The sequence below is a fragment of the Triturus cristatus genome, chromosome 1_2 (assembly GCF_964204655.1).
Source record: "Triturus cristatus chromosome 1_2, aTriCri1.1, whole genome shotgun sequence".
Classification (NCBI taxonomy): domain Eukaryota; kingdom Metazoa; phylum Chordata; class Amphibia; order Caudata; family Salamandridae; genus Triturus; species Triturus cristatus.
Window position 1 is genome coordinate 855,669,710 of NC_140580.1, and position 16,215 is coordinate 855,685,924.

Genomic DNA, 16,215 nt, shown 5'->3' on the forward strand with positions numbered 1-16,215 from the left:
GATTATTTACACACAGCAGAGACCAAAAGAAACAAGCATTGTTGCAACTCCTCTGTTATTAGAGAATATACATGGGCACAGACTTCATGTTAGACTGCTTTTAGCACAGCGGCTGAGTGTGTGAATGGAATATCAAGTGAGCGGAGAAATGTGCACTATGAGCATCGCCCATTGTTAAGTAGTTAAAAGGAGAAGATATCTGCAATTAACCGAGGCTTCTACAGAGGTTAATCTCTAGAGCACTGCATACTACGAACAGATGCTTATAGGTGGAGTAACTTGTTACAGGCTGAGTAACATTTTTCCATTTGTAGCATGTGTGGCTGTTGATACACATGCTCTGCTAAGAATGAAAAGCAGTACTCTAAAAAAGCAGTGGCTAGTATGTGTTCAATGTAGATGTCTAAAACAGTCATGAAGACAGTTCGGTCCCCCATACAAGACAGTATGTCTACCCAAATTGTCGGGTAAATGTGTGTGGGGTGGACCATGTGGCCGCTCTGCTGATGTGGGCTAGTAGAATATTGCTCATTAAAGACACAGTTGCCCCTTATTTACAGGTGGAGTATTCTCTGGGTATGACCGACTCTTGGCTTTGTGGTGGCAGGTTTGGATGGAGGTTTACAGAGGATGCAGATTTAGAGATGGGGAGGCCTTTGGCAGGCTTTGAAAATGCTACAAATAGCTAGTTAGAACCATGAAAAGGCTTGGCCCTGTCAATTTAATACATAAGAGCTCTTTTGACGTCTAGCATATGTAATTTTCTTCCTTGTATCACGACAGGCTGCTGAAAAAAGACTGGGACCTCAATAGTTTGACAGATAAAAAAGGGGAACCATCTTGGCGAGAAATATGGGCTAGATTCCAAGATCCACCATATCTTTATGTACCTGGATGAAGGGCTATTTAACAGTGAACACCAGTAGTTTGCCAATAAGTCTGAGGTAAGAAATGGGCACAAGGAAAGCTACCTTCAAGGAACGAAACTGGAGGCAGCATTAACTTAAAGTATCAAATGGTGGACCTATGAATCTCAAGAGCACTAAGTTAAGGTTTCATACAAGGGCATGGGATTTCTAGAGGCGTATAACCCTATTAATACCCAAACTGAACACCTTGACTAGTGGAATCCTTAATCAGAAAGAATGTGTCCTGTTTTGCATGTAAGTTGCAACAGATGATATGTGTAGGCGTCTAGACATGTAGGCAAGATCTGACTTCGACTGATGCAGAAGATAGCTGATGATGTCCTGGACACTAGCTTTTAAGGAGTCTGGTGTTTTATGATGAAATAGTAATCAAACAGTTTCCTCTAAGAAGCATCAAAGTCCCATGTGATGGGTCTGAACGCTTCTCATGGAATGTAAAAACACTAATACAGAAGGTGGTTTAAATAGCCAAATTCGACAATTTAAGATGCTAGATCACTAGATTGAGCTGGCTGGAATGTGGATGTCTGAGCTGAGATCCAGCCTAAAGGGTAACTTCTTGTGGGGGCTGATGGACATATCCAGAAGCATGGAATCCCGTTGTTGTCTGGTCCAGGTGGGAGCCACCAGGATAAGTGTCAGGGGTTCACCTCATTTTGCTCACCATGTGAGGAAGGGATGAGAGAGGTGGAAACATGTAGCCAAAGATCCCAGACGAATTCATCCAAAGTGTATTGTCCGTGGACTTGTTGATGTGTCCTGCTGAGCAGGTCAGCAAAGCCGCTGTCCACCCATGGAAGGTGCAACTGCTCTCCCACTGCCAAATTCTCTAAGCTAAATCTGAGGGGAGTGCAGTCTATTTTGAAGACTACCTTCCCTCAAATAAGCTGGAAGTCGGTTTTGAGGGCTAGGTGTATGGCAAGCAATGGCAGCTAACTGATGTGCAGCTGCTGTACGGAGGAGGACAAACTCCCTGAAAAGTCATGTTGTTGTCCCACATTTACATCTCCTGCTCAGATCAGATTAACTGTTGGCAAAAAATAAGGAGGGCAGAGCCGAACTCTCTGAATTCACATCTTTAGACGGAGCTGCAGAGATCACTCCCTCACTAGAAATTAGCTAAATGGGGCGCTAATTGTAACAGGACTTAATGAACTTTGGAAAACTTCCGCCACCCACAAATATTTCAAAAAACATGTTAATAAAACCATCCAAACCCTCTCAGTAATTGAGGACAAGTCAGCTTTGGCAGGAAGTGCCCACGGCTGGCTTGTCCTGAACAACTACAGAACTGCCACTCTGCAAACTTACTTCCACATGGGGTATACCATTTCTGTCAAGGGAACTTTGAGATACCTCCTATGTATACTTCCTTGCTAATTACACCTACCACCCTGGGAAGGAAACCCAGCATTGAGCAGTTGCCACTTAAGCAATGAAGGTAAGGAAGATCTGCTTCAACTAATGTCAGAGCTTTAAGTGGGATGAAAAAACTGTGGGTCTTTCAAAGGAGCGTGGCCAATGTCATCAAGGTCGTGGCTTAAAAACACGTAAGCTAAAAATATGCGCTTAGCATAGTGTGCTCTCCGACTTGTATTTTGCTGTTTCTGTCATTGCATCCAGATATGATGATACAACAAGTAAAATCATACCTACAACAAGTCTGGACTATTGGCTTTGTCAATGGCTGTTAGTTGCAAAAGATAAATAAGCAGCAACTATGGCTTGATTATAATATTGAAAAAGCTTCCACTTAAAGCCCTGGTGACACTACGACAATGTTGCTGCTCCTCAGTTTCAAAAAGAGAAGGGAAATCCAGAGAGAAAATGACTCTTTAAAGGATTTCCCTTCCCCTACAAGGCTGACCTGGCACAAGGTCATGCTGTAACTTCTCCACTAGTGAGAAGTGAGCAGTGGGAGCAAGCGCACATCGATATGCCTGTTGTCACTGACCGCCTGTGCCAGGGCACAAAACAGAGCCCAATAAAGATCAGTTTCCAGGGCTCCTTTAAACAAGCATTGGCATAACCAATAGGTCTCGCTTTTTGGACCTTATAAGTATTTAGTTATGCAGCAGAATATCCTTGGTGCAACAACATCAACTGTTGCATGGCTAAACACTTATAAGGTCCCAAAAGCGAGACCTATTGGCTATGCCAATGCTTGTTTTAAAAGAAGTTAATTGTAATGAGCACCGATGAGCAAGCAATACGAGCCTGTGTATATCCATTCAATTTACCTACTAATTAGCGCCTGGGGAGGGATCTCTTTGCAATTTTGAAATATTATTTGATCCACCCTGGCCCTATACACACTTTGCTTGTATTCTAAAAATCTGCCATGGATCCAACCACCCTGGGCCTATGATGGGCAGGACAAAAGTCTGGTAATGGGATTCAAGTGCAAAGAAAGTTCTCCTCATTGTTAGCCATACCCAGGGCTTTAAGACAATTTGGCCACTGCCATCTTGCTTTAGTAGCCGAAACTTTCCATGTGAATAGAGTTGAGGGAATTGTTGTAGGCAGAAGTGATGCAGCAAGGAACACTCGGGTGAATTGTGCATGGTACTTCTCTGTCACCACCATGAAAGTATGTCCCTGGTGTCAGAGAAGACACGTGCTGGGCGCGTTTGCAGCCTCCCATTGCAACAAAACACCTACATCCATCCTCACATCTAGTCATTCTCTGTTCATCCACGTACCACTCAACCATCCAAAAATCCAACCATTTACCAACCATGGTTGTGTGTTTACGTGAGCCCATCTCTTTGTTGTCTGACGGTATGAGTTTTGTGTATGCGTTTACGCTTTTAGGTATATTTTCTGTGTGCACGTGGGAGTCTGTATATGCAATATCTGTTCACGCATCCAAGCACATCACACTACATCATAAGCCATTGCAACATAATAGAACAAATTAGTTAGACAGCTAACATAATCCATGCCTGTTGGCTTTGACAATGCTTGTGCTTTATAACGTTATTCGCTTCACTGCACCAGGGAGACAATCACATTCACACGTAGTTAAAGTGCCTGCTCATCATTCAGTGCAACTCCTCAGGGAAACAAACGTGGGAAAGCAGAAAATATTGCACAGGAAGGAGGCCGAGCAAACAACTGTTAACAAATATTTAGCAAGAAGGTGTCCCAGATTTCAGAGGGAGCCTGACCCCATTTGGGAGGAAGGAGCCAGCCTTTATCTGAGACAAGCAGGCAGGAATGGGATCGGTGGGGGGTGACAGCCCACCTACCAGGCTCGGCTGGGCTTTATTTGTACGCAAAAGATGTCAAGGAAGAATGCCGCCGCAACATGAAAGAGTTGGCAGAAGCCCATCTGCTGTGTTGAAATGGCGGAAAACAAATCTGTGTGCAGAGAGCAGGATGGGACTTCGAGGTTAGCACAATTTCGTGGTGGGCTAAAAGGAATATGCTACTTACCAGTATGCATCTGTTCTTGGCATGTAGAGCTGCAGAGTTGTACACTTAGCATAGATCGCCATCTGGTGTTGGGCCCGGATGTTTGCAGTTTGTTTTTCTTCTTGGACAGTCTTTGGATGTCACGGGTTTGGTGACTCCTCCTTCGGTCCGTACTGCGCATGGGCTTCGGCTCCATCCTCAGATTGTTTTTCGCCAACAGGGAAATGATGGAGCTTGGTAATCACAGTGAGAAACCCATGTGTGTAGTATCTAAATAAGATGTACTGGAACGGATACAGGTAGCCGGGGAGGCGGGTGGGCGTGTACAACTCTGCAGCTCTACATGCCAACAACAGATGCATACTGGTAAGTAGCATATTCCGTTCGAGGCATATGAGCTGCAGATTGTACACTTAGCATAGATTATATAGCAGTACCCAACCCTAGCGGCGACCACCGGTATCCGTTGCAGTGGTTTGAAATAGTGTCTTTAGTACAGCCTGGCCCACTCTAGCTTGCTGCTTGGAATGCACATCTACACAGTAATGTTTTGTGAAGGTGTGCGGTGTAGACCATGTGGCTGCTTTGCAGATGTCATCTAAGGGTATATTCCCTAGAAAGGCCATAGAAGCCCCTAACTTTCTTGTAGAATGGGCTTTAGGCGGAACAGATAATGTTCTTTTAGCCTTTTGGTAGCAAATCTGTATGCATTTTACAATCCACCTAGCTATCCCTGATTTAGAAATGGGGTTGCCTTTATGTGGTGGAGAGAAGGAGACGAACAATTGTTTAGTCTTCCTGAAGGGTTGCGTTCTCTGTATGTAGTATAGCAAGGCCCTTTTTACATCGAGTGTGTGTAAGGCTCTTTCTGCAACAGATTGAGGTTGCGAGAAGAAGACAGGTAATTCCACCGATTGATTGAGATGGAAGGGGGAAATGACCTTGGGCAGGAACTTCGGATTTGTGCGAAGTATGACCTTGCTGTGATGTATTTGTATGAAGGGTTCCTGTATAGTGAACGCTTGTATTTCACCAACCCTTCTAAGGGAAGTGATAGCTACGAGAAAAGCTGTTTTCCAGGTGAGAAACTGTAGCTCGCATTTATGCATTGGTTCGAAGGGCGGACCCATTAGTCGTGTAAGAACTAAATTTAGATTCCATACAGGGGAAGGTGGTACCCTGGGAGGAATTACTCGTTTAAGGCCTTCCATGAAGGCTTTAATAGCGGGCACTCTGAAGAGAGATAAATGCTGTCTGTTTTGTAGATAAGCAGCGATCGCTGCTAGGTGTAGGCGTATGGATGAATATGCCAGGTTACACCTGTGAAGATGGAGCAGATAGCATATGATGTGCTGTATGGATGCATCTAAAGGGTTGATTGTATTGTTACGGCAGTAAATAACAAATCTTTTCCACTTTGCGGCATAACATGCTCTAGTGGTAGGACGTCTGGCTTCCATGATGATGTTCATGCAATCAGGGGGAAGGTTAAGGTATCCGAATTCTAGGATTTCAGGAGCCAGATCGCCAGGTTGAGCTGAGCTGGGTCCGGGTGCCTGATTTCTCCATGGTTCTGGGTTAGGAGGCATGGGGATAGGTGGAGTTTTTGATGTGGTACCACTGATAGTTGTAGTAGCGTGGTGTACCACGGCTGCCTGGCCCACGTCGGAGCTACCAGAATGAGTGTGAGGGAGTGCTGTTGTAGCTTCCTGACCACTAATGGAATTAGTGGGAGAGGTGGAAAGGCGTATGCAAATCTGCCTGACCAGTTCATCCATATCGCATTGCCCTTGGACAATGGGTGTGGGTATCTGGCGGCAAAGCTTGGGCATTTTTTGTTTTCGTGGGTGGCGAAGAGGTCTATCTGAGGATGCCCCCACTGTTGGAAGAATGGCTGAAGAACTTGCGGATGCAGTTCCCATTCGTGTAGTTGTTGCGTTTGTCTGCTGAGCAGATCTGCCATGGTGTTTTGTACGCCTGGAACGTGTTGTGCCAGGAGAAAGATGTTTTGGGGAATTGCCCATCTCCATATGCTCTGGGCTAAGCGGGAGAGCTGGGAAGAGTGTGTCCCCCCCTGTTTTTGGATATAATACATTGCAGTCATGTTGTCTGTGCGAATGAGGACTGCTTTGCCCGAAATCTGTTTTTGGAAAGATTTTAGGGCTAGAAAGATCGCCAAGAGCTTCAGATGGTTGATGTGGAGCAATTTTTGCTGTGGCGTCCATAGACCTTGCATTGTGAGGTGTAGGAGGTGCGCTCCCCAGCCGGAGAGCGATGCGTCCGCTGTTAGAATCACCTGAGGAACCGGGTCCAGGAACGGCCGCCCTTTGGAAAGGTTTGTGGTGTTCCACCACTGCAGAGAGTGATGTGTGCGGCCGTCCACCAACACCAGATCCGTCAGCTGACCCTGGGCCTGGTTCCACTGTTGTGCTAGGCACTCTTGAAGTGGACGCATGTGTAGTCTTGCATGGGGCACTATAAAGATGCAAGACGCCATCATTCCTATGAGCTTCATGAACACTCGTGCTGGAAGAGAGTGTTGGGGCAGGAATGTTTTGCGTAAGGCTTGAATGCTTGTGATTCTGGCTGTGTTTGGATAGGCAATACCTTTGGAGGTGTCTATAGTGGCCCCGAGATATTGCTTTGTGTGAGATGGTATGAGGTGGGACTTTTGGTAGTTCACCGTGAAGCCTAGCTGGTGGAGCAGTTGGATGGTGCTGTTTGTATGCTGCACGCATTGGTGGTAAGACGCGGCTTTTATCAGCCAGTCTAAGTAAGGGAAGACGTGAATGTGTTGACGTCTGAGGTGTGCTGCTACTACCGCTAGGCATTTGGTAAACACCCGTGGTGCGGTGGTGACCCCGAAGGGGAGAACCGTGAATTGGTAATGTTGCCCGTCCACCACGAACCTGAGGTATTTCCTGTGAGAGGGGTGTATTGGAATGTGAAAGTATGCGTCTTTCAGATCCAAGGTTGTGAGAAAGTCTCCCTGACAGAGGAGCGGGAGGACTTGTTGTAGGGTGACCATATGGAAATGGTCTGAATGTATGTAGGCATTTAGAGGCCGGAGGTCCAGAATGGGCCTGAGGGTACCGTCTTTCTTTGGTATTAGGAAATATAGGGAGTAAACCCCTAGATTTTGCTGATTGATGGGGACCTGCTCTATAGCGTGTTTTTGGAGGAGGGAGAGTACCTCCTGTTTGAGCAGTGTGGAATGTTCTTGAGACATTGGACGGTGCCTTGGTGGGATATTGGGCGGGGTAGATGTTAGCTCGAGACAGTACCCTGACCGAATGATTTGGGTCACCCATTTGTCCGATGTTATGGACTCCCATGCGTGGATAAAGTTTTGTAGTCTGCCCCCGACCGGAGTGGAATGGTCTGGGGGGAGCGGAGGGAAGTCATTGTGTGGGCGGGGTGGCAGAACGGGTGTTGTTAGTTTTGCCCCTGCCCTTATGGTTGTTGCCTCTGTAACCACCTCTTTGGTTGCCCTTTGAAAAGGTATTTTGAGGAGGGGATTTGTAGGAGGTAGAGGTGCTATCGGTGGAGAAGCCTCTGCCTGTGCCACGAAAGGAGGAGCGTCGAAAAGAACGTTTAGAGGCTTGTGTTTGGAGTGCCCCCATAGACTTTGCTGTGTCTGTGTCCTTTTTCATCTTTTCCAACGCTTCGTCTACCTTGGGCCCAAAGAGAGTTTGTTGGTCAAAGGGGTGATTGAGTATGGACGCCTGGACTTCAGGCTTAGATCCTGAGCCAGGCATGGCGACGAAGCAGGACACTGGTATTTATGGCTCTAGAAGCAGTGTCGGCTGCATCGAGGGCACATTTAATGGAGGTGTTTGTAATGAGTTTACCCTCCTGTATTAGCTCATGAGCCCTACGCTTGTGTTTCTCGGGGAGGTGCTGCATAAGAGCCTCAAGTTCGTCGTAGTGTGCTCTGTCATAGCGCGCAAGTAGCGCTTGTGTGTTAGCAATGCGCCACATGTTTGCAGCTTGAGAGGCGGTGCGCTTGCCAGACGCGTCTAGGAGTTTGGATTCCTTGTCTGGCGGTGGGGCTTCTCCTGAGGACTGGGAGTTAGCCCGCTTTCTAGCTGTAGAGACAACTAGGGAATCTAAGGGAGCGGGGCCCTTAATGTATGCAGGGTCTGTGGGTGCCGCTTTATACTTTTTCTCTATTCTAGGGTTTAGTACCCTGGCCCTGACAGGGTCTTTGAACACCTCTGCGGCATACTTGGTGACACCCTTAAGCATGGGTAAGATAGAGGTGGATTTGTCCTGTATGTCGAATGTATCCAGTAGGAAGTCGTCTTCCACTGGTTCAGTGTGCATGTCCACCCCATGGTAGTGTGCTGCTCTCTGCACTAAATGATGGAACCCTAAGGAGTCCTCTGGAGGAGACGGCCTGGATGGGTATAGGTCGTCCTGAGGAATATCGGGTACATCAGGGTTATTGTAATCCTCCCACGGGTCTGGGGTCCCTGGTGGAGTGGGATCCATTGGGGCATCCGCCGGATAATTGTCCGGGTCCCCGTTATCCGGATCTGGGGACGGGGCCGGAGAGTAGTGAGGTAAAGGTGGCGGAGACCTGGGAGGGGGAGGGGGAGGGGGAGGGGGTGGAGGAGGTGGAGGAGGTGGAGGAGGTGGAGGAGGTGGGGGAGGTGGTAGTGGGGAGGGTACTCTGAGGGGAGAAGAAGCAGAGTCCTTCCGTTTGGGCGGTGGAGGAGGAGCCGGAGTATCAAGGCGTCTTTTCTTGATAATTAAAGTCAATAGCCCAGTCTTTGGATCTTTGGACAGAGTCTTTTGTAAAGGGTCTGGTGTAAACAGAGCCAATGGCGCCGAATCGTCCGTCGGCACCGGTGATTTCGGAACCGAGGACTTCGATGGTTTGTGTGCGCCATGCTTTTTTGGGGCCTCCGGTTTTTTCAGCGTCGAAGGAGTTTTCGGCGCCAGAGCGTGTGTTTGGTCGGCACCGAGAGTCCAGGTTTCGGCACCGGTGGCTTCGGAGTCGAGCTGGATATTGCTTTCTTCGGTGCCGGATGCTGTTTTTCGGCACCGGGCGTCGGCTGGCTCGATCCCGAGCTGCCGTGAGACTTTGGAGGCTTCGACACCGGGCCCGAAGGTGGGGTGATGGAAGCTTTGGTCTTGGTTTTGCCCAGGCCGGCAGGCGAGGGAGTAACCTGAGTCTCTTTGGTTTTGGGCGCGGGGGTGGGAGGGGGCACAGTACTCACGGCCCGCTGCGCCGGTGTGATGTCCTCCACGTCGGAGTCGTCGGCCTCGGAAGCGCTGACGACGTCTTCTTCCTGCTCGGTGTGTGTTTGCCCCGAAGCTTCGGCGCCGTCTCCGAAGATGTCCGGTGGAGCTGCAGACGATGAGTGCGCCATGGTGCGTCGAGCTTTTCGATCCCGGATGGTTTTCTTCGATCGAAAAGACTTACAGGCGGGGCAGTCTCTGGCCTCGTGTTCTGGAGAGAGGCAAAGATTACACACCTGATGGAGGTCGGTGTGGGGAAATTTATACCCACATTTTGGGCACTTTTTGAACGGAGTCCTTTCCATCGGCCGGGACCGGAGTCGAGGAGGGCCCGAAGGCCGGTGCCGATGTACGGGATGGAGAAAAGTGCCGCTTCGAGAGATGAAGATGATGAAGAAACTCGAAGAAACGAGGATTTTCCGTCGAGGCTGGAACCGTAGAAGTTCGAAGCCGGAGCACGAAGTATCACATCCGAGCCCGATGGCGGAAAAAAACAATCTGAGGATGGAGCCGAAGCCCATGCGCAGTACGGACCGAAGGAGGAGTCACCAAACCCGTGACTTCCAAAGACTGTCCAAGAAGAAAAACAAACTGCAAACATCCGGGCCCAACACCAGATGGCGATCTATGCTAAGTGTACAATCTGCAGCTCATATGCCTCGAACATAGATTTACAAAATCTTAGCGAGACAGCATAGCACGCACTGACAAACTCAAGAGTTTTTACTTTTTTCATAGTGAATAGACCATTTAAGCTGATCCGGTTTTCTTTCGTTCATTTTGGGCTTTTCTTTAAATGACATTTTCTTTTATTTGTTTACTTTGAGGGAGTGCCTCGAGCGGCAGCAATGCACTACGCTTAGAAGAAGGGCGAGGCGACCAGAACCAACAGGGTGATGGAGGGGACAGGGGAATGCATGCGGGGTTCAGTCCTCTGAGGCGAATGTAGAAAGCGCTCGAGATTGCTCTAAGGTCGGTTCTAAGGTACTTTAAGGAAGGACTGACCGCACCTTAGGTGTAGGGGATGTAATTTAACAATCTTGCAGCATAGGCGGCGAAGGCTTGTGTCCCTGAGTGCTTGCTTTACGTCGGGATTTTGGATTTAAAGTGTCAGTCATTGTTGCACAATGGTCTGGTTCAGTCACAAGAAAGGCTTTGTAGTTTGTATCTGAGCTCACTCAAAAGGCTTTGAAGTGGATACATGCTAGGAGAGGGAACACGTGAAAATGTTTCAAGACAGGAGTTAAATATTCAAATGTGCCTTGGTTGGTGGATAGACGGCTTGCTGGGTGCAGAGCAGATGGTGTTACCGTGGTGTGGGTGAGGCCGGTTAGGAGGGAAGTGAGACTTTCAGAGGGCCTGAGCCGTAGAGTTGGTGCTGTGTAGTGGAAGGAGGGCTTGCTTTGTGCAGTGGACTGATCTCAATCTATTATCAAATGTTATTCACAGTTCAATTTTGAAGTCTCTACATAGAGATATGCAACTCTGTGCATGTCTCTTACAAGTGCCTCTTCAGAAAAACAGTGAGTTTTTACGAGTGTGAGAAAAACCTTTAGTGTTTGTGCTCCTAATATACAAGCTCCATCATCAGGCCTCAAGTCCTATGCAAGCAGTTCAGAAGAGAAAACAAGCAGGAAGTGGGATAAGGGAGGGGGTAGGGCACGTCGCACCCTCTAAGGGGAGAGAGGCACGCAGGCTGGCAAATGGTGTGCACTTTCGAGGCCGCTTTGATGTTCTCAGTGGCCGCGTGGCTCACTGAGAACATCAAAGCGGCCGCAAAATGATCACACAGGCTGCCAAATGGTGCGCGCGCCCGGCGCACATGCACTGTATTTGGAGGCCTGAAAAGCACTAGTTTGCACTTCCAAATACCCCGTTTACTAAAGCTCTCGCCAGAGCAGCGCTAAAGCGCTAGCTCAGGCGAGACCTAAAAACTGCTGGTGCTCAGCACTGGTAAGACCCGGCCCATAAAGCCCTCCCTAACATGCTCCTGCAAGGAGCTAACTGCAGAACGCAAACTACTGCTAAGAACACTGTTTAACCTAAGAGGAATCCGCACACGTAGGCAGGGTGTTCTGGCCGGTTTGGCTCCAGGAGACATGCAGCTGAATTGCTGCCTCGTGAGATTACTCAAAAAGGTGGAAGGTAAAATGGCAGCTGCAGAGAGTCTGCATGGGCTGGCTAAGACCCTGGACCCTCCCAGTACACAGCATTCCTGCTGTAAGGCCTTATAGACTGCCCTGTTAGTGTCTAATTTGTAAAACAGCTAGTTACGAGACAAACTATGTACATTGAAATAAGCAGCTGTTGAGCTGGAGGGGGGTCTTTGAAATTTGAACCATTGGCACGTCAACAGCAATGACAGAATTGGGGAATCTACGATTGGCCTGAACTGTGCTTATCTGACTGTGTATATACCTTACAAACTGCTCGGAAGCTGGTTTGGATAGATGATTAATGTTGGCTGGACCCCATGCACTTACGTATTGACATCCACTCTTTTTAATCTTATTGTAGTTGGCAAACGCACTGTACCAAGAATGTTTTTGTTGCTAAATCTTTCTTTCAAACAACAATTAAGTTCAAATGTGGAGGAGGAGGGGCGCCAAGATAGCACCAGAGTGAGGCCGACTCCCAGAGCTTTGCTATCCACTTGCTGTTTGGGGCAGAAGCCGACCTCTCCCGGGACACTCAACACTGGGAAATGTTCCTGAGCTACGCACTACCCATCCCACTTCTGTGCCTCCGGGGGCCCAGAGAGGTACTGGTCAGCGCTCTGGGGCAGCTGGCTGGTGCTTTGTTTCCAACATGGCTGAACCTGCGGGCCGTGGACTCTGAAGGCCTGGAAGTGCGTCTTGCTGACCGTTGCCACTTCCCGGCCTGTTAATAACTGGCCCCCTTCTTGCAGCCTGGGCCCCAGTCACTACTCGCCTGATCGCCCGCAGCAGTGCTTACATGTTGTTGCTACCGGGTGACTGCGCGGTGAGTGGCGGTGGGGCGTGGGACGGGTGTCCGCCCTTAGTGGACGTTTGGAGCCCGATCGTTAGCTCGGGGAGCCTCGTCCTACCACCCCATGCCTCTTCCTTTGATTAGGGTCTGGGGGTGAATTGCCATGTAATGGGGGCCGCCCTGAACAGGGGAAGAGTGGGGAATGTCAGTCCTGAAATAAAGTTGGTAGGACTATACGCACCCGCGGTGCTGCAACACGGGGGCCCTCTGGGACGCCCCCCCTACCCCCACCATTCAGGCAAGTGATACCTTCCGAGTGGGGGCGAGACCGGGGGGAGCAGAGCCACCCGGATTTACCCACCCTCTATCCGCAGCGTGGGTTATACCCCAGGGGCACTCCTCACTGCCGCTGGGCAAATTGTGATCCTGCTGCCCTTTGGGCCCGCAGTAGTTTGAGAAGTGGGTGCATAGGTGCGGACCTGCCAGGATTAAATGGGGACTGTAAGCAGCTCATCTGACATTCCAGCGCTGGCACACGGGGGCTTTCACCGGCGCAGCACGAGGCATGGACCTTCTTTCATCCCAGGTTTTGTTCCCGGCTCTCATTGCTGGCACGCTCTCCTGCTGGACACCAGCCTGGTGGAGCCTGCCTGGGGCCCTGAGTGCTGACATCACGGTCTAATATTGGGTTTGGTGCCCTGCCTCATGTCTCTCTGCTGGTGCCGGGGCCTGCCAGCTGCACCACCATGACTACCCAATGCAACGTAAAAGATTTGTTTAACAAAACGCCAGTGAAGAAGTCCGAGCAGGTCCAGGATCCCTCTTCAACCCCGCCACCATCCGAGGACTCTGCGCAGTGTAACAAAGCCCCCGTCACGAGGACATTTCTGGAGCAACTGTTCAGGATGACTTCCCCACCCTTAAGCAGCCATAGAGACAGAGGTGAAGGAAATAGAGACAGAGGTGAAGGACCTCAGACGAAACCTAGGCGATCTGGATCAAAGGATGTACTCCTTAGAACAAACCCCTGGCTCCCGGGAAGTAGCTCCTCTAGTTGTGAGACAAGAATACAAAGCTCCATTACACACTGGAGGATCTCGAAAGCAGATATAGGCGCTTTAACATCCGCATAAAAGGGGTGCCCTTACAAGCGATAACTGGTAAACTCAAAGACGTTGTCACCAGTCTTCAAAATGTGGCCCCAGAACTGGCAGACCACAAAATCATCCTCGATCGTACGCTTAGAGCGGGCTGCCCAGCTCGTGCTCATGTGCAGGGCATCCTCACGTGCCTATATTTATACTGGCAAACAGAGGTTATTATGAATGCCGTGCGTGACAAATCTGCAATTGAATTTAAGGGCTCAAACTGTGGCTGTACGAAGACCTCTCTCCGATAACTCTGCAGTGCCGAAAGGCCCTTTAGTCTTTAACGACCCTTCTACGAGACCAGGTAATCAGGCAAAAATGGAGACACTTCTTCTGGCTCCAGTTTGTCTGGAACAACGAGATGCAGAGCATCCAAACACTGGAAGAAGCCCTTTCACTCACCGATATGATGGGAATGTTCGGTGAAGCCCAGGCCCGGTCCCCCTCACGAGACAATGCTTCCGTCACAATGGACCTGCGCCTTCAGGCACTCCAGAGAAAGTCACTGCGCAAGCCTTCTGCAACCGAGAGCCGCAAAGAAAGGGCTGTGCTGCTCTAACTGCTACAGCATCATGATAATGCCACAGAAGCAGAAAGCCATCTCTGGGGCTTCTGCTCCATGTTAAATGCCTCAATACCCAAGGCTGTTTCTCCCCTCCTTTTCGTCTCTGTAGCTGAGCCATGGCAGCAGAGTTCCATGGATGCTTTGAATCGGACCTCAGACTCATGTGTCCGACGACATGGACACTCATATGTTCATTCTTCATGTTCTCAGGCGGGAACTACATTCTGGACTTATTCATTGTTTTTCTTCTCACCTCAACCCCCTGTTGCTATACCTCAATTTCCCATACTTCAGGCACCAGATAGTAGCGCTTCTCGTCTGGTGTCTGTGTATCTATTCTAGGCCACAATCGGCCCCCTCTGGGCACCAACACTCCACCTGTAGATGATTAAGATCCGTAGCCTCAATGGTCAGGGCCTTAACGCCCCAGTGAAGCGCCCAGTACTCTTGTCCTTCAGAAATGCCAAATGTGATATTGGTCTCCTGCCGGAGACTCACCTCCTCAAGGCCAACTGGAAGCGATTGCACTCCCGGTGGTTTGACCGCCAATTTTATGTTATAGGGAACGTCTAAGCACTAGCGGCAGGGACGAGATATGACTTAGTCGTAGACTTATCTGAAGAGCAATGTTTTTTGCGGAGCTCTAAATTGCTCATAGTAGGTTGCTCCTCTTATGTTGGCCGGAAAAAGAGTTCAAGTGCCAGGAGCCAACACTGCAAACCTAGTTCCCCCTAGACTTTTCCTGTAGAATTTGGGAACCTCTACTAGACTGAGATTTGTTGATCTGAAGTTGCGCCTAGAAGTATAGTTCTGTATTCTAGCAGAGACAAAACTTGGGCTTTTACTCTGCCGGATTTTGAAGATCGTGCAGCCCGTTTTAAACAATGTTCTTTGTGCAACTGGGAGACAGTGCAGTTTAAGTAGGGGTGTAGCGTGGCAGTAGCTATGTTGTTGATAAACCAATCTAGCTGCATGAATCTTCTGGACCAGCTGCAGTCTTTGGCTCAGACCCATGGGAGACCTACATACAGGGCGTTAGCACAGTCAATGTGGGGCATCACTAGTGTAAGTACAATCTGGATGATAGCTTCTATTGACATTTTTCAGATAAAAAAAAAATACGGAGCTGAAAGAAACAGAAAGAAGTCAATGCTGCAATCTGGGGTTTCATTGACAGATCTTCATCGACAAGTATGCCGAGGCTTGTGACTACCTTTTTAGGAGTGGGAGGGGGGCTAACTCCTAGGGCTAAAAGGAAGGACACCAGCACTGTAGTTCGATTTTGACCATCACCTCAGTTTTATCAGACTTCAACTTTAGCTGGTGACTTTTCATCGTGTCCCGAACGAAGACCATGGTGCACTAGAAGAATGCTGTTGAGTCAGGCATATCAATGAGGTTAAATACTAGCTGCAAATGATCAGCATAGTTGTATATTCTTACTTTCTGCCTTTGTAGGGTGTTTACCAGCGGGTGAATATAGAATTACCAAGTATTTGCAATGCAATAGGTCTCGCATTTACGAGAGTTTGAGCTATTGGCATTGTAAACGACAATGCCTATTATTTATGTTTTGGTTTTTAAAACAAATAAAAGGCACTGTCATTTACAATAACTTAAACTCTCGCAAAAGCAAGACCTATTACAATGGCATTACTAAAAAAAAAAAAAAAAAAAAAAAAAAGAGGATTACATTCACAAGTTCGTTACCCAATGTACAGACATTAATAAAGCAAACATGAGATGAAAACAGTTAAACCCCTCATGATTAGACCCCCCCCTTGCCACTTCCCCCAAATTCTGCGGTATTTCTTAGGGCACCCACGTGCCACGTACATAACTTTCTCCTGTGTCGCACACCAATCCACCACATTCCGCCAACGCCCCACACTTGGGGGTTCAGGGCATTTCCAGGAGGCCGCAATGTCTCTTTTAGCTACCACCATAGCAGTAGTGAAGA

At 48.7% G+C, this 16,215-nt stretch overlaps 1 protein-coding gene across 14 annotated transcripts in view; it reads right to left on the reverse strand.

The window, feature by feature from the left end:
• UBR4 (ubiquitin protein ligase E3 component n-recognin 4) overlaps positions 1-16,215 on the reverse strand; it is a 1,980,383-nt gene that overhangs the window by 1,436,375 nt on the left and 527,793 nt on the right. The window lies entirely within an intron of this gene.